The sequence below is a fragment of the Halichoeres trimaculatus genome, unplaced genomic scaffold (genome assembly GCF_033239565.1).
Source record: "Halichoeres trimaculatus isolate MK-OKI-2021-1 unplaced genomic scaffold, fHalTri1.1 fHalTri1_scaffold_14, whole genome shotgun sequence".
Taxonomy (NCBI): domain Eukaryota; kingdom Metazoa; phylum Chordata; class Actinopteri; order Labriformes; family Labridae; genus Halichoeres; species Halichoeres trimaculatus.
The window spans coordinates 3,385,740-3,410,947 of NW_027437192.1; the positions used below are offsets into that span (position 1 = coordinate 3,385,740).

General features: G+C 41.3%; 1 protein-coding gene across 2 annotated transcripts in view; it reads right to left on the reverse strand.

Annotated features, from left to right (window-relative positions):
* Positions 1-24,983, reverse strand: part of LOC141802829 (protein shisa-7-like) — a 68,460-nt gene extending 43,477 nt beyond the window's left edge. Inside the window, exons 1-3 of one of the 2 annotated variants that reach the window (XM_074686595.1) lie at positions 24,749-24,983; positions 24,640-24,671; positions 24,218-24,293 (exon numbers count right to left, since the gene is read on the reverse strand). The gene's annotated coding sequence lies outside the window, so the exon portion shown is untranslated. Of the gene's footprint in view, positions 1-24,217; positions 24,294-24,639 lie in introns of both variants that reach the window. The other variant, XM_074686596.1, reaches the window with a different exon arrangement.
* Between the last annotated feature and the right edge of the window lie 225 nt (positions 24,984-25,208).

The window sequence follows — 25,208 nt, forward strand, 5'->3', positions numbered from 1 at the left end:
AAGTTAAAAAAAAAAAAAATCTTTTTGGAATTTCAAAAATTTGTGAAAAAGATCAAAAGGACTTTTAAAATGTGAAAAATTGAAATATTTTAGTAGTTTAAAAAGTTTCCAAAAAAAAGAAAAGTCAACATTTTGCAAAAGTTTTTAAGAATAATTGACAAATGATGACATATCACTCATCATTATAAGCTGTCTTCTAATGTCTTGCCACATATCAAGCATGACTACTGAGCCGGCACATTATTTAGTGTCAGTGTCTTTAATCATCAATACCCTCGGTAAGAAGGATAAAAATATTTTATTTCAAAAGTATTTTTTCAAGCCACAAGGAGCCACTGCAAAGGAGTCAAAAAGCCACAGGTTGAATACGTTTGCACAAAAGTCTAAATATACAAAAACAAAATACAGAATACCGAACAACAAAGAAGACATTATATTGAAAACCACTGAATAGATCATTTCTGATGAATTCTGATCACAGGTAAAAAGAGTTTTGAGGCTATGATATGCATTTACAATCAAAACAGAAAAACTAGCCAGAAAAAGTAGCTACCTGTTGAGGTCAGGAGCAGCTAACTGCTAACGCTAGCTGTTGTGTGATCCAGAAGATACCTTAGCTTAAGAGTTGAAACCTTGGACAAAGCAGTTTGATTTAACTACACCTGAGCTTCCCACCCTGAGCACCAAACAGGAGACCATTCGCAGCGTCTGACGATAGCGCTCACAGATTAACCCTGAGTGTTTTCATCCCTCTTTTCTGAAGAATCACACTTTTATATTTCAGATACGACATCTTACAGCTGCTTTCCAAAGCAAACAAAGACGGGCTCAGTCCCCACAGCAACCACAGTACCTGCAGAAGACAGGAGAGTCAGAGCTGCAGAAACATGAAACACGACATCAGAGGCCGACTGTACGAGAAGAGGCAAAACAAAGCCTGCGAGGAGGAGAATAACCATCAAACAGAGAGGAACGAGGAGGAAACTTCTCCTCCAGAGCAGAAAATATGAGAACAGGATGTTCTGAGTCAGGGTTGAGGAGTTAACGGGAGATTTCCTGAATCACAGTAACCTAAATAGCCGGGTCCTCTCAGCTCCTGGGCGCTCTGCAGCCTGACAGCCGGCTCCACATCAGTGGATCTCCAGCCTCCGGGGGCTTTTCCGACCCGCTTCCTCGGATGTCGTAATTAAGAAACCCCCACTGATAAACAGCTGAACCTCTCTGGCTTTTCAGGCAGCGAGTGCATCAACTCTGTAAAGAGGACACAAATTCAGATGTGCGCTCTAATCCAGCTGCAGCGGGATTATTTCATGAGCTCAGAAACACTGATGAAGATACATATAGTGTGATATTTCTCTGATATCACAATCTGCAGGAAAACAAAGAGCACTTTTCTCCCTCAATCTGCCGCGATCACTTGTCAAAACAGGATGTGAGGGGGAGAGCCAAACGTCCAAACGTCTCTGTGACACGTTTATTGGCTGCTCTTATTGTTGTTTTTCTGTGAGGTAACACCGAAGACGGCGCCGACCTCCGGGAAGTCCAAGCAGTGGGATTCTCGCTTCATTATGCTGCTGTTTATTAAAAGGAGGTTGCCGCTTCTTGTTGTTAATTAAGAGTTTGTGGAAGTGGGTCAGGCTTGCTGTGAGAAAGTGCAGTGATGTGTTCAGCCGCCTCCCAAAGACGCGTTTGGTTTGTGGCGTTTCTGTTATTTCGCTTGTTAAAGCCCACGTGCTGAACTCAGAATCTTTGTATTCCTCCATCATGTCTTCTTTCTGCAGGTTTCTCCATCAGTCTCTCCTGCTGGGATCATCACATGTATGGATTTGTCCTGCTGCCCGTACGTCTGCCGCTCGGTTTCCCTGCCAACATTATCTGCTGTACGACGACAGAGCGCTATGGATTTCTCCTCCATACCCACAGGATACGCCGCGGCCATTTCTGTCCCCTTAGTTTAGACTCAAATGAACAGTAGCTCTGCTTTTAATCTTAATGCACAGATGTCCTGAGGCCATTACAAAAAATAATCTAATTAATTACAGGATTTGTAATTAATTAATCAAATTAATCGCTTTTTAATCTCATATCTGCTTAAGGTCCACAAATAAAGAATCTGAATTCAACCGTTTACTGCGTCTATAGAAGTAAATAATGTTTTCAGCAAAGGGAGGCGGGGTCTGACGGAGCTTGTCAATCAAAATCCTGATCGTTAACGACTGTGGGTGAGAGCAGTGCGCTCTTTGGACGAGAGCTCAGCATGGATATGAGGAGAAGATGTGAGATGACAGAGACACAGCGAGACGCTGGGAGTCAGAAAAGTTCAGGCAGCTCACGCTCCAACTGAGGATGTGTCGCGGTAGTTCAGAGAGAAAAGACGGTGGAGATCATGGAGAGGATCAAAGTATAGGCTCCACTCTTCTTAGGTAGTTTTGGTGTTTACATAGTCAGAGAAAACAAGATTATCTGGGTCTTGAAAGATCATTTAGGATGTGCTGGAAATGGCTGGCAAGTAGGGATGGGTACCTTTCACATTTGGAACGATAAGGTACCGATGCCCGGCACCTGGTACTCAGTACGGGTACCCAACAGTACCAATTTTTGGTACTTTTTCTGTGTTTATTTGGTAAAAAATAACAATTTTTTAAAAACAATAGAATATAAAAAAATCAATTTAACATATTTATTCTTTAATATTTAACCTTGCAATTCTGTGTTCATGTCCAGTATGGAAAATCACCAACTCCTCCACTCCCTCACAGTCACAAGAATGCATTTAGGTACCTAAACATGGTACCTTTTAGGTTTACGTATCTATAAAAGTACCCAATTCAGTATCCATCCCTACCGGCAGGAAATGAGTTAACTGTGTTAATTAGCGATGTTATTAATCTAATTAATGTGTTAAAGTGACAGCCCTAGTTGCTTTACTTGCTGGAAAAAGGTTTTCTTCATTTTTTCCATCTGATTGTATCAAAAGCTTAAAGGTACAGCGCGTAGAAATGGGAATATTAAGCAACATTGCTCACCTCTTCTGCTGGTAATACATTGGTGGCCTTCAAGGACAAAAAGCTTTCTCTATTAATATAATGTCTTAAATAATCAGGTTTTTATATCTTTTTGTTTGTTTTGTGTGGATCTGTTTAACCAGGAAAGAGCCAGGTTTGGGCTTTTATTTTGAAGGCAGGGTTTGCCATTCCCTTTCAGAAGATTTATGTAGTATTTTTTTTTTTTTTTTAACTGTGCAACAATTCAAGACAATGCAATGGACAGTGAAAAAACAATGTTTTCTCGTCTAATCAGGTGAACATGGCTCAAACTAGGCGCCGCCCTGTTAGTTGTGGCTGCCTGTTGCTGCAGCTCTGTCTTCTTTGTCCGTTATTTGTCATTTTTCACTTCTTTTTTGTCATTTTTGCATTTGGAGTGGGTCATGTTAGTTTTGTCTTCAGTGATATTTTTACTACTTTTTACTCCTGTGTTTGTCTGGAGATCCTACATGTAGCCATAGCTGCATTGTTTACATGTGAAATCAGCTGTTAGTAGCCTGTAGCATGTTAATGCTAACTGGTGCTAGGCCAGATGTTTCCCCATAAGGTGAGGAGAAGGAGGTGAGGATGACGTGCTGGTTCAAGAAGTGACGACATGGACCTGTCCTTCCATCCATCGTTATTGGGAACGTAAGATCTATCTCCAATAGGATGGACGAGCTAGCTGTGCTAACCCAGCAACAGAGGGAACACCAGAGGATGAGTAGCATCTTGCTATTCACTGACATGGCTAACTGAGCTAACACCAGACACCAACGCCACATTGGAAGAGCTTCACCTGCTGTGAGCAGACAGGATCCAGGAGACAGAGACTGAACAGACTGCTGAAGAAGCTCAGTCCTGGACTATTGTCGATTATTATCGATATTTTTTTTTTATTTTCAGGGCTGATACCAATACTGATACTGATGATCAGTAGTTGAGGAGGCTGATAACCAATATTTGGAGCTGATATTCATTTACAGCCAAAGGGAAAATACTGGTGTTGATTTCTTATTGGCTGTCATATTCACAAAAAAGGCCGATCTGCTTCAAAATGTCGAATATCGTCCCAATTGATTAGGTTAGCAGTGTAAACTACTCCGAGGAAAAACAATCACTCTACACAAACTGTCCATGTACTTCCTGAAACCTGGAGAATAACTACTGAACTGAAAAAGTTTGACTTTTGCTGTTAATCAACTCGCACTGACAGGAAGTAACACGGCACCTGTTAAAAGTAACATCAGACAAACTGTTGGATGAGGGTTTCATTTCAGAATCTCCACTGATTTCTTTTTTTTCTCAGTGTCTGACAGTGAAAACTGTCCGACCCACTTTCACAGAGCAGAAGTTGTCACCCTCAGCTTGCCATCCAGCACTCCAGACCCCAAAGACAGACCGTCAACTTTTACAAACCCTCAGACAGAAAAGAGGAAGACTTGAGTTAATGTGACGGACTTTACATCAAACAGGTTGATTTTCCTCCGACACTTTTCTCTAAAAGCTTCTTCACATATTTTTCCAGGAACAGATTTAACACCACCGCCCACTCGAGTTTGAGTCTTTCTGGGCTGTGAGGCGTTCTTCAACTTTCTTTGTGCCGTGATTCATAAGCCCATTAGCGGCAGCCTCTCACCTGCTCTGATCTACTCTTAATTTATATAGAAACTGCAGGAATCCCAAAGAAAATCTACTTCTGAACGCAGTTATTTTCAGCAGCAGTGGGTTACAAAACCTAAATGTATGAGTAATGCTTCCTGGAGTGATTCAAACATTCAGAGCTGTGGTGCCAGTCGGTCGACTCACTGCGGTAATCTGCTGCGTTTACAGGGGACTGACAGCCTAAAGCTCGGGGAGCACGAATGTGACGGACAAACCGGTTATTAGGAGGGACTGACGTTTTAATGAAAGGGGAACAATCAGGTGAGATGTTCAGTAAAAACCTTCGACAGCAGCTTTTAACTTCAATGAAATGACGGGGCAGGTTTTTTATTCCAACTCTTTCCAATTTTCACGTCTGAATATACATCTCATTCAACAGGAGCTGGAAAGACGTGTTCAGCTTCAACTAAAGAGATCAACAGTAAAGATACGGTGACAATAGACTTCAAGAGTCCAGAAGCAGAGCAACAAACAATCCACAAAGTCTCTGAGAGCAGAGATCGCCGTTAACCAGCTGATTTGACTCACAGACTCCAGAAAACAGGAAGGCTCTCAAAGTACGACCAGTTTACCAAAGCATCGCAATGAAACATGAAACTGCCATGGCAGCTAAAGGTCTGGGACGAAATACAGCGGCAGGCAGAGTCAGTGACAGGAAGTCAGTCTAAAGACGAGTGCTGGAAAAGTCTGAAGCAAGAACAAACTGGCAACAGGTCTATGTGTGACTAAGATTAATTACATTTTCTGGGAGAAAACACGGATTTAAACTCTGTGAGGAAGAATTCATTTAACCACCAACATGCAAGCTTAATACACACGCTTTGGAGCAATAATTTTGATTGTTATAAAAAAATCAAGTATTCTTTCAAAACGTAAAGGTTTTTTGCAATCTTTTTGAAATGACACTTTTTAAAGAACAAAAAAAGGGCGGATTTTAAAATGTCTTATTTTTATTTTATTTTTGTTTTCCATTTTTTTACAATTATTCAAAATTTGTTAAATTTCACAAATTTATCAATTTCAGTTTTTAAAATTCAGATTTTTCATTTTTTTAAATCATTTTTTTCTGTCTTGGAATTCATTTAAAACAATTTTTTGCAAATGTTTCAAATTAATTTTTTTTTCAACAATTTGTGCTTTCATTTTTTCAGTTTATTTTAATTTTAAATTTTTGTGAAACTTTTACCAAATTTTCTTTTTTTATTATTTTTTAAACTGGAATTCATTTTATTTTTTAATTTTTGTAAATTTTTCAAATTAAATCATAATTGGAATTTTTTGCAGCAATTTGAACTTTCAATTTTTCCATTTTTTTATTTCAAATTTTTATGAAACTTTTGACAAATTTTGTAATTGTTGCAATTTTTTTAATTTAATTTTTTACTTTTTTCTTGAGTTTTGAAATATTATACCATTTTTTATTTCCTCTAAGACAATAAATTTACAATCTCATCAATTTGAAAAGAACATTTTTGTATGGATAGAATGGAGTAGAATATTTGTTTTATTGATTTCCCATAGGGGATTTTATTTTGTTACAGCTGCTGCAGGAAATACAATAAAAATGAGAAATATGATAATAAGAAGAATGTGAAATGAGAAATTTGAAGGAAAAATAGAAAAGCAGAAAATGTAGAAAGTATAGAAAAATGTTTCCATTTACATATTTACATTAAGACATATTTACATTAGATAGTTTTGCCTTAGTTTTTCACGATACATTGGGTTTTATATACTTTATAGTCTTTAATGCGAGGATAAAGTAGATTTTGTGGCTCCTGAATAACTTTAATCCAGGTGATCTGAAGAAAAATGGCTTCCAAATCAAAGGTATCATATCAGGACTTCCCCTCAAATCTCTGCAAAGGCAGATTTAGAAGTCTTCAGTCTGTCGCTCAGTCGGCAAAGGAGCTCATTATAATCCTGTGTGAAAGTTTCGAGGCCTCAGCTGCTGATCTGAGTGAGCGACAGGTGGATCAATGTGAAAACGACGGCTTCAGGCTGGAAACATAAGAGCGCAGATTGATTATTTTACACAGGAATGTGCAAAGTTTTGTATTATTCTCCTCATGTATTAATATCTGAAAGAAATCATCAACGTATCCATGGATACGAGCGCGCACAGCTGCTGTAAACACGTACAGCAGACCAAGGCTCCCCTGAAGGAGAGCAGCTTTGAAGACGCAGAATCTCCCTGACAGGCGGTGAGCTCGAGCAGAAGACCCCCTGTAAAACACACACACACACACACACACACACACACACACACACACACACACACACACACACACTCAGATTCTTCTCCTCCATCCATTCACTCCCTCCTCCCTCTCAGGATGTGCGTGGGCTCCAGCGTCGCTCTCAGAATAGCGCTGCGGCGTTGAAAAGAGAAAACTCAAAAAAGAAATCAAGAGGAGGGAAATAAAAGAGGTTTGTTCCTGTGTTTGTTGGACCTTTTGTATTCTTGTGTGTCCTGAGTGCTTTTCTGTACCGTAACACAAAAGAGCGTCAGTCAATCGCGCTGGCTGGCGTCCATATCGACGCCGTTTACAGCTGTCATCTCAGCACGGTGGGTTTTTGTGTGAATCTACTCCATATCCTCTTTTTCATTCAGCATCTTCCTCCTCCAGCTTCCTCAACCCTTTTCCTACACCCTCCCCTCCTCCCTCTGCTGTGGCATGCTGGGAAATGTGCCACAGTAATGTGGACCGCGGGCGACGCTGGCAGAGCCGTGGCTGCTGCGGTGAACTCTGGCCGTAAAGGTCAGCGCTCTGCCCTTGGCCCTGACACACTGATGGGATGAAACCAGCGCAGGAATCAGAAATCCATTAATGCAGCCGCGTCCTCAGACGGATCGCAGCGGGCCCATGCGTCCATTAACGGCTGCAGAACGACACCGCGTAATGTCATGAGCATCGATTTTCAGAGCGGGTTGAGTAATCGGATGTTTGCGGGGCTTCAGCAGGCGGCAAGGCGTTAAATAACACAACCTGTCACGTCTCAGATTCATCACAGAGACGACCTGTTGCTGACTTCAGTGGGCGGAAAACGATCAGTCTTCATGTCTGAGGAGGTAGAGTGGCGTCATTCATTAACTCGGCAGGTAACAGTTCTCTGAAAGCAGCACGGGCGCCATCGGTGATCAGGCTCCTCCCCTTTAGGTTCGACTTCCCATCAACCAGTCAGTTCAGCATTTATTCTGATCACAGGTAAAGTTCATAGCGCGTTGTGTGTTGGATCAGAGCATAGAGCTAGGAGACTGGGGGAAAGTTCACACAAGACCAACCTCGTTGTCGAGGTCAGTGGTATGAAACTTCCCAGGTTCTGCGCCACAACCAAAATCTCTTGAATGACAAGTTTTGGATCAAGCTGAAACAACTTTTCGGACTTTAACGAAAAAAACCCTGTCAGAGAAAGCAGAGTTAGAGGGAGTCGTTCTGCTTTCTGGAAGCTCTTTAGATCAGATTTCAGACCCTCTGGTGAGTTTTTTAAAGACGACAACTCTTGCAATTTTTCTGGAGTTTGGAGAATCTGAGGTTGAAGCGTGTTTTGATTTCCTGAATGGTCAGCGTGTGTAAGCTCCTCCTCTATCCAAAACACAGACCTCCGCACTCACAGCAGATTAGATCACACAAGTGTGTCTCATCATGTTCACTTCTGCCGGTCCCCAGCCCAGATAAAGGAGGAGGGTTGATTTTTACACATAAAAAAACAAGAACGGACAGAAGAAGTAGAGACTTTTATTGACTTCTGGGACAGCCAATAGTGACTTTCCTTACTGAGGAGCTGGCATGTTGAAACTAACAATGTTTCCCTCAGCTTTAATGACGTTTGAAATGGGAAACAGCTTCATTCTTTCACATTTTTCATGACTATACATGACAGAATGAGGAATGGGTACCTTTTACATTTGAAACGATACGGTACCAATACATGGCAATCGGTATCGGTACTCAACAGTACCAATTTTCAGTACTTTTTTTGTGTTTATGGGGTAAAAAATATCAATTTGTTTATTTATTTTTTTTTTTTCAGTTTAACATATTCATTCTTCAATATACAACCTTGTAATGCTGTGTTCATGGTCAGCATGGAAAATCTCCTACTCTTCCACTCCCTCACAGTCACAAGAAAGTGTAAAGCTACCTAAACATGGTACCTTTCGATTTTACATTAGGGCTGCAGCAATCAAATATTTTAGTATTCGAGTATTCTACTGAAAATCCCATCGATTAATCGAGTAATCGGATAAAATACATTTTTGTTTAGTTAAAGAGCAGTTATTTTTCAAATGAAATTTTTTTCTATTTCAGAAATAGAATTTTCTGATACAGCACGTCAGTAAGAGCACTTGCTTTGGTAGCTTCAAGATCTGTAAACACACTTTGACACATTTTTTGTGCCTTGTACATCTCATCAAATGTTGCGGACCCAAATGGCAGCCGTTTCGTATAGAATGACCCATTCGTCTCCAAACTCCAGAAAAGAAGCCAGATTTGTTGCTAGTTGCTATTTTGTATAAGAGGTAGCTTGAGGGGTCTGAAAACTCTCTGGATATGGCCTCAGTTCTTTTTGAAATACCACTCTTTGATCTTTTTTAAAATTAAACGATTCCTCGAGGCGGAGAAAATTACTTGAGTAATTTTTGTAATCGAGTACCTCGAATCATTCGAGGAATCGTTTCAGCTCTATTTTACATGAATCAGTAACCGGTACGTTTAACAGAATTGGGTCGGTACTGGTAGCGATTTCTCCAAGACTGCAAAGGCAGCTCAGCTTCCCCTAAAAATGTCCCTAAAAAAAGTGTTGATATGTTCTGCTGTGTGAACATTTCATTGATAAAATCTGAGCTGGAATTCCTTCATCTTTAGTTCAGAATCAGCTCCTATCACAGGTAACTGGCTCCACCTCCTTCTCATTCATCTCCGCAGCGTCTCAGCGCTTTAACACAGTCGGACGCTGAGTGTCTTCTGACTTCAGCGGGGAAGCGTAGAGTGGGTTGTTCCACTGTGGAAACTGGACGGTCATTGGATAAACGCTGGGCTTTGTCCCGCCCATCGGACGCTCAGCGTCTCTGGGGGTCTATGAGGCAGTGGGCTGGCCTGGACGCTGGGCTTCTGCATGATGATTGGATGATCTGTCTGAGGCTGAATCCCTTTTTGATTGACAGTGAAATGAGCCAGTCAGCGAACTTGAAGTATAACCCTCCACCAGAGAATCTTCTGAGTTTTACAGTCAGTTGTTCTGGACTGATCCTGAGGTTTTATCGATCCCCAGCGAGTTTACTTTTCTTGAAAACGATGAGCGTTGTGTTTAAAGATTCTCTCTCTTTTCACCAATAAGCAGCTACAGCTACAGCTGAGGAGCTTCTCCTCCTGTCACTCACACTTACAGCCTGCAGGTGTAGAGAGGAGCTCCTCCTGGTTAAAGCAGCTCAAGTCTTACACCTGCAACACAATGGGCCAAGGTCGTTTAAGCAGTCTAGCTCTGCTGGCCATTGAGAGAACATCGGTAAAATCCCTGGAGAAAACACCTGGTTGGTACGACAGGGTCACAGATCATTTTCTTGAAAAGGAACGGAGAGTAGAATTTGTGTTTAAATAAATAAACAAATTTATGATGTAGGCCAGAAAAAAATGAGCTTTCCCTCCTTGACTGACCAGCAGCCGCCACTGGTGGGTACCCATAAAAGTACCAAATTCGGTACCCTTCCCTAGACAGAATGAGTTCAAAATCATCTGTTAATAGTGGATTATTAGGGTATGTGGTAAAAATAAATGTGTTAAAAAAAACAACAATGTACACCAAACCAAAAACTGGTTTAGTGTCAAGTACTGATCCATGTAAAACCAAACGGTACCATGTTGAGGTTCCTAACGCATCCTTGTGACAGTGAGGGAATGGAAGAGTAGCGAATTTTCCATGCTGGACCTGAACACAGCACTGCAAATTTATATACTGAGAAATAAATATGTTAAACTGAAAAACATTGAGATTTTATTGTTAAACAAACTAAGATTTATGACCCTATAAACACACAAAAGTGAAGGAAACTGTTACTGTTAGGTACCGATACTGATTGCCAAGTACCGGGCATCAGTACCGCAACGTTTCAAATGTGAAAGGTACGCATCCCAGAGTCAACCTCATCTAAACCACATCGTTTCCCTTCATTTGTTTCTGCAGAGTCTCAGATTCACTGTAAACATAAAGTCTGACTTTCTAATGCACCAAGAACCCAAAAAACTGTGATTTACTGACGATTAACGGGTCTTAGGTTTGCTGAAATAACTGAATCATGATGTAAAGAGCCAGGAAGTCAATGAGCTGTTTAACGAGCTGAATATGTTGTTGTCGGGCCTGTTTTTGCTCTCCATACCCTTGTTTTTCCTGGAGGCACCACAGATCACTGATACACAACCGATCGATCAGATTCTGACTGCAGACAGGAACTAGGACACTCCCTGAGCTAAAAACTGAAGCTGGATGCTGCAGAGGTCTCTCCTCGCGCTGGGTGAAGATGAGATCAGACTCCGTTTCTAAACTTTGTCTCATCTTCTGCGACAATCAGCAACAGCAGCGGCTGCTTCTTAAGTGCTCCCGTCTAACTGGCCTACTTTCAGAAAGTCTGTCAGCAGGAACTGAGGTGGCGTGTTACACGGGGACAGAGACCGAAAAAAAAAAACCTGTCTTTCTCAAAGCTGAGCGCTGATGGGATTACTGTTGAAAAGTCCAGACACTGATCCTTACAATCCCCCAGAGAATCATGTTTATGTCCTTTAACATCTGAAAACGATACATTTTGACTAATAAAAAGACTTGCTTGAGACCCTGGAGGCCACACCCACTCTGCAGGATACTACATTTCCCATGATGCAACTCAATGCAATCCTTCCTCCGACCCCTTCCTGTTAATTCCCACGTTTTCCAAACCCAAAGTTTTAACGAAGGCTCTCTAAATCATTCAGCAGCTCAGATAAGCCTGCTGGCGCTGCATTTAATCCGCTGAGTGCCCCTTTAATATTCATACTGATGGGATTTTTCCTCCTAACCTGTAATTATAAATCAGCGTTTGGTCAGAGTCCACCTGGTGGAAACAAAAAGATGAGATTTGTTTTTTAAAAAAGAGGTAGAAGCAGAGATGAAACCCGGCAGGTCCTCGTCTCTTTTGGCTGAATCACTTATTAATGAAACGTCTCAGCTTCACGCTGAATAAAACAACAGAACCAGAGCTCAGTGTCGGAGGCTTCCTTTATTTTTGGCTTGACTTTTAAGGATCCAGCCATCAGTCAGGAAGAGCTCAGCCTGCAGGGCGGCATCACGCACATCAGGACCAACATCATCTACCTCCATACGTCTGCAACAGCCTGCTGTATGGAAGCTTTGCAGGGACAAACAACCAAAGCAGGCTGAAAGAGGGGGAAGCAGGGTCAGAGGTCTTCCTCAGTAAGATTCAAGGCATGAGCTGTCTCTGACGTCAGATACAAGGTGGGACCACATAGGTCTGCAAAGACCCCCTTTAAAGCAGCCATCACTGTTTTCCAGGGGGTAAAAGAATGAGTCCATTCCAGGCTCTGCTCCAGCACTTCTATTCAGCCTGAAGAGCCCACAGGATCACAACAGTGTGTGCTAATAACCTAACGAAACAGCAACAAGTAGAGGTGATGTTGGCTGCATGGCAGTATGAGTCCAAAACTTCTCATGCACCAGTTTCCTGTGGCACAGAACCTGGGATTAAGGCCTGGATCTCACATGAATGGGTGTTTTTTCTGACAGGATATCTTAGTCCTCGTAAAACAAAAAAAGTTCCTAAGTTTTAGGTCTCAGAGCAAAAAGAAAGAAAGAAAGAAAGTACATAAGATCAGTTTCATACAGTGGGGAAAATAAAAATTGAACGCATCAACTTTTTTCTCATCACATTTATTTCCAAAGCTGCAATTCAAACAAAATTTCTCCCAGACATTGGTATTAACTCAAATAATCCACACATGAAAAGAAATCACAACGTTCAGGTCCATGAATAATGATTACGGTGAATTAAGTAGGATAACACAGGAAAGAAGTATTGAACACACCATGGAAAGGCTGTATACTTTGGCAAGGAAATGCACCAAACTACCTGAAATCTGTCAGTAATTATTACTTGAACTTCCAATTAGTGCAAACCAACATCAGCTGGGCTAGAGCAAATTGATGGTCCTATAAAAAAGGTGTTTTTTTCACCAACCAGTTAAATACCACACACCTCATGATGGGTAAAGGCAAAGAGCTCTCTGAAGACATTCACAACCTGATTGTTGCTCAGCATCAGAATGGAACTGGTTACAGACTTATATCAAAGCACCTGAATATTCCAGTCAGCACCGTTGGGGCCATTATTCACAAGTGGAAGAAGCACCACCTTACCATCAACAGGGCACGCACAGAGACCTGGAGGCAGCAGGTATAATTGTTACAGAGAAAACAATAGGCAATGCACTCCACCACCATGGCCTCTATGGACACTCAGCCCGCAAGACTCCATTCCTCAAGAACAGGCATGTTGAAGCTGGTTTAAAGTTTGCTAAACAGCATCTTGACAAGCCTGTAGAATACTGGGAGAATGTTGTCTGGTCAGATGAGACCAAAACTGAACTGTTGGGCTGTCATACCAAAAATGAGAAAAAGTCCAGAGAGTCTTAACTTCAAAACTAACTGGATTAAGTTAAACACACTTTATAAGCTTTAACTATTATTTTCCACTGTTCAGTATTGTTAACACACAGAACAAAAACACTACGCTGCTGCACTTTCTCACTTCTTCAGCAAAGTTTATCTCCAAACTCAAAAATCAGATCGGGACTCTGTAGCAGCTGATTTTCAATACTAAATAATCAGGGGCATCGGGACATCCCAACATTCCCAAAACAAAGCACAAAAACCATAAAACACTGCGTTAAATTCAAGTGACTGAACCAAAACAAGAAACCAGCGAGGGTCAGAAGTCTTTAATGAAATACTTCATCTCTGAAGTGAGGATAAGTGAGAATAGATGAATGGATGAAGGTTGAATCAGTGGTGTTGGGGTGAATCAGTGAGTGTGTGTGATGTTAATGTTGTCAACATGCTCTCTGAGCTCACAGCACCGTATGCTCTCACCGTCACTGCGAGGCAGACGCTGACACACACTGCCAACGAGGACTATTGTGAGACAGACATCTGACAGATTTCTTTGCTCCGTTAGTGTCAGCGCGGCCGGCCTGCGAAAAACCGCTTTGAATAATTCCTATGAAAGATTATTAACTGTATAATTAGTCAATCTGATCCAGGCGTTAATTATTCCCTCCCTGTGGACGGAGTGGTGTCGGTTTTTTCTTACAGCTCCAGGAGGCGTGAATTAAACGCTGCGTCGTCATGTATGTGCAGGAGTCAGGAGTTTCCAATCTGCTGGAGGAGGGACGAGGGGGGACGGGAAGGAGGCCTCGCAGAGCCGCACCTTCCTCGCAGCCAAGAGGAAGGTGTCGAGGATTTCCAGTCCTGTTACACCGACTAACATTTGGTCAAAACTTTCTGGTTGCCTCTGCGCTGTGTCTGATACTGGCACCAGAAACGACCAAACAAATCAACAAACAATCTTTGTTACAGCCATCGCTGCTGCCAAGAGTCTGCCCAGACAAACAGAGACACAAAAGTTTGAGACGAGTCTAAAAAAAGCCAAAAATGAGGACAAAATGAGGTTTTCAGAGTAAATATCTGAGCCAGGATTGAAAAGACTCTTCTAACTGAGCAGTATTTGGGACTTTCTCCTGGAATCTGGATCCAGGAGATTTTTGGAGGTCTCACAAAAAGCGAGCACCAGGTTTATGCAACAGTGTTTTCATTGCATAAACCTTCATTGGCTCAGTGCAGAGATCACAGCAACAAACCTTTTCATCCAGAACAGACACATTTCTGCAGACGACTATAAAAAACAATCCATGGAGAAAAAACAGCTTTTCTTTAGCTTCATGCTGGAAGCTGCAGAACGATGAGATCTCGTTTTCACGCACACACTCCCTCAGGAATCTGTGAAGTTGGACGTCCTCGAAGTGAAATGTGAAGAAACAGCAACAGACGCCACAGTGTGATGTTTACATGATGCTACAGAGACCTGCGCTGACAGCTGTCTGTGCTACACATACACAGACGTCTGTGCTATCCTCAGCTATTTTCATCCATCCTGTTCCATTATGTTTCATGTAGAGGTGGTAGATTTAACAATTACACCCAACATACCTCAGGTTGTACCAATTATCACATGTGTGTTTTTCTGTTTTAGGAGAAGAGGGAAAATAAAGTTGCGCTAAAGTTGCATGTCTCGTCAGTCACAGATTTGGGATATCAAACGGAAGTTTTAAAAATCCAACTGAAGGGTCTGCTTGAGTCATTTTATGCATCAAAGGGTTGAACTGAAAAGTTAAACAGGAGAGATCGGACTATGGAGCCGTCTATCATGTATCACAATGTAGATATTGGTTTTAGGTCATACGGTGCAGCCTTTGTTCCACCTGTTAATACCGTCATTAATTAGTTTTTAAAGTTGGGTTAAAAAAATAAAATAAAGATAAAAAAAAAAAACTGATTCCCATTTTCAAAATTTTGATATGGATTCAGAAAGTCAAAGGATCGATCGTTTAACTAAAAGAAAAGATTCCCTTTCCCAGACGGATTTCAGTTTTGAACTGTGGGTGCATGCAAAAAGTAAATTTTGCTTAGTTATTAAAAAAAAAGAAGTAAGAATTCAGGCAATGTTTTTTTTTTAATAACTAAGCCCTAAAAAAAGCAGAATAAGCATTGAAACTTTATAATAACTAAATAAATCAAAACAATCATGAATCAAATCGAATCGTAAATCGCATCATGATTGTAATCATTTCGAATCATGAATCGAATCGTGAATCAATTCGAATCGTAAAACAAATCAAATGCGTAATAGAATCGTGTATCAAATCAAACTGAATCATGGATTGAATCATGAATCGAATCAAATCAAATTGTGAATCAAATCATGAATCAAACAGAATCGTAAATCGCATCAAGAATCAAATCATTTTGAATTGTGAATCAAATCATAACTCGAATCAAATCAAATCATGATTCAAGTTGTGAATTGAATTGTGAGTAGAATTGTGAATCATATCGTACATCGAATCCTGAATCTAATCGAACTGTGACACAAATCAAATTTGGAAAAGAATCATGAATCAAATCAATTCGAATTGTGAATCGAATCGTAAGTAGAATCGTGAATCGAATCGTGAATCGAATCAAATTGTGACACAAATCAAATTTGGAAAAGAATCATGAATCAAATCAATTCGAATCATGAATCAAATCGTTAATCAAATCAAATCAAACAGAATCGTAAATCGCATCATGAATCAAATCATTTCAAATTGTGAATGGAATCATAAATTGAATCAAATCAAATTGTGATTCAAGTCGTGAATTGAATCCTCAATCTAAACGGATCGTGACACAAGTCAAATTTGGAAAACAACTGTGAATCAAATCAATTCGAATCATGAATCAAATAGTGAATCAAATCAAATCAAATCAAATTGTATATCAAATCATGAATCGAATCATTTTAAATTGTGAATCGAATTATGACTCGGATCAAATCAAACTGTGATTTGAATCATGAATTAAATCGTGAGTAGAATCATGAATCGAATTGTTAATGGAATCAAATTGTGACACAAATCAAATGTGGAATAGAATTGTGAATCAAATCAATTTGAATCATGAATCAAATCAAATCAAATTAAATCGTGAATCGAATCATGAATTAAACTGAACCGTGAATATAATCGGGACCTTGTGGATCAGAATCCAATCAATTCAGAAAACCAATAGCGATACCCTGCCCTTCTTGTTTCATATTTATTTATCGATATAAGGTTTGTTAATTACTTTGATTAGGATGATTGATTACCTCGTTAGAGGAGAGGACAGGGGGTAGAGTAGGAAACAAGGTGACAGTGGGGAATCATGTGCACAGGCTGGATTCAAACCCAGGCCATCTGCTCCAAGACAAACCTCATGGGGTGCAGCCGAAACTGTTAGGCCATCAAGAGTTTTACTCAAAAAAAAAAAAAAATGCATCGTCATTATGGGATGTTGTGAGGAAAAAACATTTTTAAGTCAGGGACTCTCTTGTCATAGATTTGAACCATTTATCACCAAAGAGAATCAAAGTTAGAGTCGGTGTTATAGACTCTGCTTTCTGGTCCCCTTCTGTTGAGGGCCAGACTGACCCTATCTGACACCAGAGGGTGGAGCTAGAAACACTGCAGAACGTTGATTGGTGGAAAGAATCATCACTTCCTGTGAAATAACATTTAAACCTGCCATGTTTAAACCTCCAGCTGACTTCCTGAAGAGGACTATTTTTTGTTTGGAAAATGGCGGGAAAATGCTGTCAAAACAAAACTGTATCATGTTTTTCTTCTTCATTGGATTAATCAACAGTGTACTCGAAGTGTGGTCTCCACAAAACTGCTCCCCCTGGTGGCTGGCTGCAGTATAGGTCAAAAAATCCATCTCCCCAGTCATTCCAGATGGGCTGTGGTCAAACTTTAAAAAATTAATACACCTGATAGAAATGTTTCTCACGTCTGATTGTTGTGGTGATTTGAAGAAATCATTTGGCTGCTTTATATTCAAGTCCTCTTTTTTCCTAAAAAGTTTTGTTTTCATTAGTTATACGAGGTTAAAAACAAGGTTTTATGTCACGTTTAACGATGATTGACAGTTGACGTTCTTGTGTATTTTTTCAGGGATTGTAAAATATGTCAGGAGGTAGAGTCAAGAAGTGAAAACTGAAAGTTGCAGCCTGTTTTTACAGATTGTCCTATTGGAGAATAATTTATCATAAATTACAGGAAATGTTTGCAGAACAGAAAAGTGCTGGATACAGAAACAAAAGATCAAACCATACGTCAAAGATGTTTCCCTTTCTCTCTGCAGGAGACATGTGACTGTCTCTAAATAGACTCTGCTCTAATATGAGCGTGTTCACTCCCAGCTGACACGAGCTCAGCCAGCCCGGAGCCCAACCAGGTCAGCCGTATGTCACCATCACACAGAAACTTTTAATTAAACCGTCTGCTCCGCCACAAATGGGTCATTCAGAAACGAGACGTTTAGAGAAAGTCACGGCTGGAGATCTGGCTGTCACGTCACGCCGAGGCAGGCGAGTGTTTCACCTGTCAGCGAGCATCCTCTGAAGAGACACGCAGGTGATGTTTGAGGCTTTCTGAGCAGCTGTGACACATCAAATCTCTCACGATTAGGGAGTGGAGTCAGCGTCCATCACGGTGACGTCAGCGCGTGAAATCCTCAGACATCCGAGGCCGTTTGTGGACGCACGCTGCCCATTTCCAAATCATTCTGAGGAAAAGATGTGGCCACCACCGATCAGATTAATCACAGCTGACTCATAAAACAGCCGTGATGGATGGTGGAGCTGCAGACGATCCACCTCCTCCACCACATCAGGGGAATGAGCACAACCAAAGTCAGCCACGGCGCTGCAAATCAAATCGACTTCTCCGCCTTTTAAGACGCTTAACTCTGCAGCCCAGGTCAATACCGGCTGAAAATAAAAACAGCAGAGCGCCGGATGCTCTGCAGAAATTTCCAGGAACATCCCCCCTCTGAAACTCTTGACTCGGTTATATCACCGCTCTGTGATGTGCAACGCTTCTGTCATCAACTTGGGTGTACCCGCTTTCTCGTCTGCTCCCACTTCAGTCAGTGGTTTCCCAGCGCGTTTCCCAGAATGCCTTTCAACAGCCCCCAGAGAGTGGGCGTGAACTTGTTGATTTCTCTCTAAGGTAGGCGTACGCGGGCGCGCAAACAGCCTGAGAGTGTGTTGGAGTGTGTGTTGGAGTGTGTTGGAGTGTGTTGGCTGGGCTGCAGGGGGATGTATGCATCCATAATCGCGGCGATGCCCCTTACTCACACACAACACGTCCTCTGGCTGCACTGCGGTCTGCTCCGTGGAGGATGGCTGCGGACGTGCAGAGCTCCGTCTTCCTCCTTCTGCAGAGGATTTTTAACCTCGGCATAATGAAACACGTCGGCGTGGAGAAGCCTGAGCAGAAACGGAGCGTGTGGCGTGAAAATCTCACTTTTCTGAGCGATGGTTTGGTGATGAAGCAGCTGCTGCTTGGACTGAATCAATCTGCAGAGCTCCTGTCGATCAATACCATCAATAACCGAGACAAATATCTGTGTGATTTGGTTTCAGTCGATAAAAAGTGAGCACATCTTGGTTTTCTCTGCTGGGTTTAACGAATGACTGAACAATCTTTGGGTTTCAGACAAAACAAGTGATGAAAAGACGTCCTCAGGGATGGTGGTCCTCCTCCTGTTTTAGTTTAACAGTCTGCTAATCCTGAAAGACTGGGATTATTCAATTTATGCAAAGGTATCTACAACACCACGTAGCAAATCGTATAACAGCTTTAAAATGTTATTTCTTTGAAGCTTTGAGGGTAATTTGCTAACAGTAGCTAGCCTGAGCTAGAAGACTTACTTTTGTGTTTAAAGCATAGACTGTAAAAAAAAATGGGCGTCCAGACATCACCACGCTCGGCTCGGAGTGAGGTCCCCACAAAAACTGCCCCCCCCTGGTGGCTGACTGCAGTATAGGTCAAATAATCCATCTCCCCAGTCATTCCAGATGGGCTGTGGTCAAACTTTAAAAAATTATTACACCTGGTAGAAATGATTCTCACGTCTGATTGTTGTGGTGATTTGAAGATATCATTTGGCTGCTTTATATTCAAGTCCTTTTTTTTCTGAAAAGTTTCCTTTTCGTTAGTTATACAAGGTTAGAAACGAGGCTTTACGTAACGTTTAACGATGATTGACAGCTGACGTTTGCGTGCATTTTTTGGGGGGATTGTAAAATATGTCGGGAGGTAGAGTCAGGAAGTGATTAGACTCTCGTAAGACAAAAAAATAATAATATTTATGTCTCCCAGAATCCCTCACAGTCTCTACTGTGCAGACTCTGGCTGTACAAGTGCGGGGGAATTTTGGCCTCAAAACCGTACAATGGGAAATGGCAGAGCCAGAGGTTTAAAGTCAAGAACTTCAGGTCAACCATGCTTAAAAGTCAGTTAAATCATGTGTATTTACCTCTGACTTCATATGTTTGTACTTAAATAAAAGTAAAGTGTAGAAATGGGGCTACTAGATATACCCCTTAAAGCCCCAAAATGGCTTAATACAAAACTCTCTTACAAGAGATTTCTATCCCATACATTCAACATGTTATAAAGCTCTCAATCAACCAAACACCACAGAGCACTTGGCGCTAGCTTGATGCTATCGTACATTGGAAATTGCATTAATATGCTAGTGGTTAGCATCAATCGATCAAACGTTGTTTTTCCAGCAGAAACATCAACTTTCATCACTGAACAAACAGACGTACACAACTTCATCTCAAGAGATTTATTGTTAATCCATTCAGCTTTTTAAATCTCTCTGACGTCACGCAACAGTGGTGTGGAGAAGGCTGAAAGAGCTGTCTGTCTGTCACTTCCTTCAGCGCCAAATCAAAAAAACAAGCCGTACTTAAAAACATCAACATAACTACTAAAACTAACCACACAGCAACGATGGAAATGCATCGTTTTGGGTGATGTAACGACAAACATTCGGAAATCAGATTTCGACCGACTAATGAACAAAACAGGCAACTGAAGACTTCCTGTGGAGGCAACCAGCTTCTCTGGGATCATCCGATGGCTCACAGACCAAACGATCAGTGCGTTGATCAGAAACAGTCTGGTTGATAAACGGGTCAGCTGATTGTCTGTTTTCACTTTTTAGATGCATCAGAAAAACTCAAATCACACAACGTTCAAGGGCTGCAACTAATGATTATTTAATTATTAAATCGATTAATCGATTATATTTACGATTAATCGATTAATCGGAAAAAAAGGATGACAAATTTGCAAAACCAAACACGTTGTTATTTTAGTTGATGACTATTGTTTGCTTGAAGATATATACATAGAAACAACATATTTGAACATAATTAAACTGACCAGATGCTACGTTCATAAAGTTTAAAAAGTGATATGAATGTTTTGTCACTTAAAAAATCAAGAGTTTGGGCAAAATAACAGAAAATATATTGTTATGTCATCAGATTAAGAACTTATTGGACCAAAAAGGTAAATAAATAAAAACGTGTCCTCAATCTTTTCACCTGCAGGTCAAACAGTTCACCCCTTCTGCCCTACCACTATCTGTAGCAGCTAACGCTAATGCTAACGTTGGTTTAATGAACTCCTCGTGGTTTTCAAATGGGGTGATGATTCAATAAAAAGATTAAACGAGTCCTAAAAGACATACCATGCATTTCACAACATATTAAGGAGTGTATGTGTGCATGCAGCCCCACAGCCCAGGTCATCAACACTCCAGTCCAGTAGGTGGCGGTAATGCACCTTCAGCTAGTTGCTAACCGCTAAATATTCCGACAAAAAGGAAGAAGACAAACATACTGAAGAGAAACTAACACAGTTATGACACAGCACAGTGCATCGATTATGGAAAAATGCTGTTGACGCTTTTACTAATTGATTTTTATCGATTTCATCGATTCATCATTGCAGTTGTACGACATAACGAGCCAAAATAAGACTTTTCTTCTTTTTCTTTAACCCCGGAGTTCATCTGGAGAAAGAGCGATTGTTTCTATTGAGGCTCTAAAGTCAAAAAACTGCGACATACTGTCCCACCTGAAGATGTTGGACAAATGTCAAAGCCAACCATGACATCAGCGCTGATGCTTCTCATCACAACGTTACACTAACGGCGACACTGACGTCTTACTTCCTGGTTCTTCAAAATAAAAGCCTTACATGTCGACACAGAAAATACAACTCAACTATTTCCTACGACGTCACCTGTCTGTTTCTGAAACAGAGTTTTGAAGCAGATCAGCTGGTGCAGCCATATTGGAAATGAGGTGGGCTTTGAGTCTCCACACTAACAGCTATTGGCCGACTTTCAGTCATGTGATCTGAGCTCTGCCAACCTTAATATGAACTCCCAACGTTAATATCTTCTAAACTGCAGAGTTGGAAAAAATTCAGCCCTGGTACGGTGTGTGCTGATAGTGAAATGAAGACAGCTCGCACAAAGGGTAAGCTAGCTCAACCATCTGTGCTGTAGTCCATATTCCTTCAGCTAATAGAGGGTACGGTTGGTGCTGGAGATCCCCCTTACTTGTAAAACTGGGTCAGCCTCAGTTTATGCTAGCCTGTCAAAAGATTTCAAACATGTTCGTTCAATCAATCCCGCAACAGCTCTTCCCTACTTTTTGATTTTGTTTCAGAGTTTTTGACGTTATTTAAGCTGGCACTTAACTCCCTCTGTCTGACACTCAGTGAGCGTAACCACGGCGACTTATAAACCTACAGACAGAAAAACTGTTACCGTGTTTTAAGGGTGGGAGAAAAAAAATCAGGATTATCAAAATTGGGATTCTTGGTCAAAAAATCTATTTCTTTTTCAAACTCAAATTCTTTGTTTCAGTCTTTGTTTATAAACCGGATTGGAAAAAAAGTTCCTACTTGTCTCCTGCAGGGGGTGAAATGTTTCTCTCTGACTCACATTTTATGTGATGTGCTAATGTTTTATTTTGGATGTAAGAGCCAAATAATTGGACATTTCAGTGTCACCAGCAGGAGGCAGTGCGGCGCTGGGCTCCCCCCACTGACTCTTTTTGGTAGCACGAAGAAGAAATAACAGCAGAACTTTGAAAAACTTTTTAAGCTGGTGAAGGAACTTCTGCCTCCTTGTTTGTCTTTTACGTGAGCAACAAAATCAGCAACACCCCCTCCACAGTCGCCATGTTTGTTTTCCAGTTAGTTGCTGCCATAAACTTTAGACTCTGGGCTGCGCCCCCTGGTGGATATACACAGCAACGTCAACATTAAGGACGCATGGAAGTATGAGAGCAGTGACGATAACAGAAGATACTGGAAAGAAATGGAAAAAATAGAGCTGTGGTGGCACAAACTACTGGAACATGTAAAAGAAAGTGAAACTTAAGGACCGACAGTACACCAAAAATCAAATCATGATGCAAAAAAATGAAATCTTATCAAGTGTTTTTGTTTATATTCAGTAGAAAATGTCTTTTTGGACTTAATATGAGCCACATTCACCAGAAAAATGTCTCATTTCAAGAACAAGAGAAAAGTTAAGACATTATTTAAATAAGTTTTCAAGCAAATTTCTCAGAGCTCATTTTGTCTTTAAATAACTTGAGACAAGACAATTTATCTGCACTGATCAGCTGAATCTGGCTCATATAAAGAAAAATAAGAAAAAACACTTGATAAGATTTCTGTTTTTTGCAGTTGCTGTCATCAGCATTTCTGCCCTTCACTCTAAATATTTCATCGATTAACTGGAAACGCCAACAAAGGATTGGTTGCAGGTGTCATATCAAGGAGATGTAGATGTTGATAGAACAGAAGTGATAAATAAAGAAGAAGAAACATGAATCTAAAAGAATAGAAAGGTAATACTGAGAGGATTCAGTCTCCTTTCTTGTTTTACACCTGAACAAACTCAATAAATGTTGTTTTCAGAGTTTACTGGGTGCAGCCGGCTGCTGAGGCCATCACTTTTCACTCCAGGTAATTGCAATTCAGATCTATTCCCCACTAATGACAATTTATTGACCACACAGGAGGTCAAATATCTCACTCTGCCTCCAAACTCCAGCACCAAACACGCTGAGTTCGAGCCGCAACTCCACGTCTCAATTAGTCACCTTGCTGCAAGTGAAGCATCACACCAGGGTTGTTGTGAGGCCGAGCAGACACACTCGGAGTGTGTCATCACGGGAAGCTCTCCTCTAATGTACCCTCACTTCAGCAGCCCGCTGAGGCAGGTGTAGGTGTGCAGCTCGGCTTAAAACACATCCTCAAACCACACATGGCCCTGCAACCAAACGCAAGGTGATATCATCCACAAACACGCACCTACACACACACCTACACACATGCATTCCCCAAACACACACACACACACAGAATAAGTTTGCAGCTCACACCTGTGAGTCCTGTGCAGTGATTCTGCATTAGCATGATGCATTAGCATTCACACTGCTATGGCATCCATATGTGTGTGAGTGCAGGAGGGTGTGCATGTGTGTGATCAGAAATCTTCCTCATGGCTGTAATCCTGCACACACACACTCAGACACACACTCATGCATGCAGACAGGAAACAGGAGACAGATTAATGGTAAAGCTGCTAGGTAACTGCATGTATGGATGCTGCTGCTGCTGCTGCTGCATTCAGAGCATCACAGTCAGACACAAAATGGGAGGGTTTTGTTGCATTGTGCTGAGGCGTTCCTGTATTGTATGTATGAGACAACAGCCTCATGAGGAAAAAACCTGTTCGCATGGCTGTGTCACACACTGCAGCAGCACAACAACATGAAAGCATCGAAATACCTGATTTTCCTTTACGCAGGGACTCCACAGAGAGGATGCAGCTCCTATACATGCGGCAGTCGTCACCATATTTTCCCTTTGGGGGATGAAAAAAAGAGAAATCAAAGCTTTGTTTGGATCTAACTGAGATTTTTTTTCCTCCTCTATAAATCAACGGAGACTCAACAATAAAGCGCAAACATTGCAGTGGCACACATGCGCCCTAGCTGAGGGAAAATGTGGCATCAATGACGCCTTGAAGTTAACGTGAACCACCAGGAAAAGCCAAAAAAAAAATGAATATCGAGTGATGATAGGGTGAGATAATGTAAACTATGACATTCACCGGTTAAAACACACACAGGAGAGAAGTTACGCAGGGTTTACATCATGATGTGTCACTGAAATCCACATTCAGCGCCCAGAAAGAAGGTTTTCCTCACCTCTCTTCTTCTTTCACGTCTTCTTTTGGATCCTATTGTGCAAAAGGAAACGTGTCACCTACATTTTTCATTGTAATCCCCAGGTCTGGAGGAAGGAAATGGGTTTTACCGCAGTCAGCCTCGCTCGCTCTTGCTCCTCCGATACAAAAAGAAAAACAACAAAACAGACAAAGAGAGCGTATAAAAACTGGTGTTTTCAGAGTGGAGCCGCGTTTCTCTGGTGAGGACAGAGCTGTGTCTCTGTCTGCGCTGCTGGAGAAGCTCCGCACACGACACTGAAGCTGCTCTCTGCCTCTGCTGCTGCTGCTCTCGCTCAGGTCCGCTCGCTGCGTGGCCAACTCATTGATTGGACAATATGCCACTTGGTCGCGGATGCATTCCTCAAGTACTGGGATTGATGAGCCAATCGTGAAGCGGTTGATTTCGTTCCTCGATTCTGATTGGCTGGGGCGCGTTCGAAAGCGTTGGTCAGTTCCCGGCACGCGCACCTGTTACTCCTTACAGTCAGTGTAAATATTAATGTTCTAACCTTTAACTGTAAAGATGAGTCAGCCTCGTTAACCAAGCTG